We start from the raw sequence: 613 nt of genomic DNA on the forward strand, positions 1-613 counted from the left end.
CAAGACAGGACCCATGACATTATATCATGTCTAAGAAGGAAAAAGGGCAGAGAAAGCTGTGGACTGATCTTTTTTTTTTTTTTTTTTTAAACTTTACATAATTGTATTAGTTTTGCCAAATATCAAAATGAATCCGCCACAGGTATACATGTGTTCCCCATCCTGAACCCTTCTCCCTCCTCCCTCCCCATACCATCCCTCTGGGTCGTAAAAATATGGAACGCTTCACGAATTTGCGTGTCATCCTTGCACAGGGGCCATGCTAATCTTCTCTGTATCGTTCCAATTTTAGTATATGTGCTGCCGAAGCGAGCACTGGACTGATCTTTAATCTTCTAATAACTAACACTGACCTTTGCTGGTGTTTTATATCTTTAAAGGAAAAGTTATGATATATATTTGTGTTATCTATTAATAAATAGTAATGTTTGTCTCATATTTTATAATTTACAAAGTTGGTCTTTAGCACTTTCCTATGAGGAAAGAATCCATTCTTCCCATTTTTCAGAAAAATAAGTTATATGTATTATGCATTTGCTGTCACATGGGCAAGTAGCAAAAACCATGCTTTCTGACACCTGTTGCTATTCTCATTTCAAGCACTGTTTATTAA

General features: G+C 35.9%; 1 non-coding gene across 1 annotated transcript; it reads right to left on the minus strand.

Annotated features, from left to right (window-relative positions):
* Positions 1–209: 209 nt before the first annotated feature.
* On the minus strand, positions 210–316 carry LOC138988349 (U6 spliceosomal RNA). Its single transcript, XR_011464651.1, has one exon. It is a non-coding gene; the product is annotated as a U6 spliceosomal RNA (small nuclear RNA).
* Between the last annotated feature and the right edge of the window lie 297 nt (positions 317–613).

This window comes from Bos mutus, chromosome 6, assembly GCF_027580195.1.
Source record: "Bos mutus isolate GX-2022 chromosome 6, NWIPB_WYAK_1.1, whole genome shotgun sequence".
Classification (NCBI taxonomy): domain Eukaryota; kingdom Metazoa; phylum Chordata; class Mammalia; order Artiodactyla; family Bovidae; genus Bos; species Bos mutus.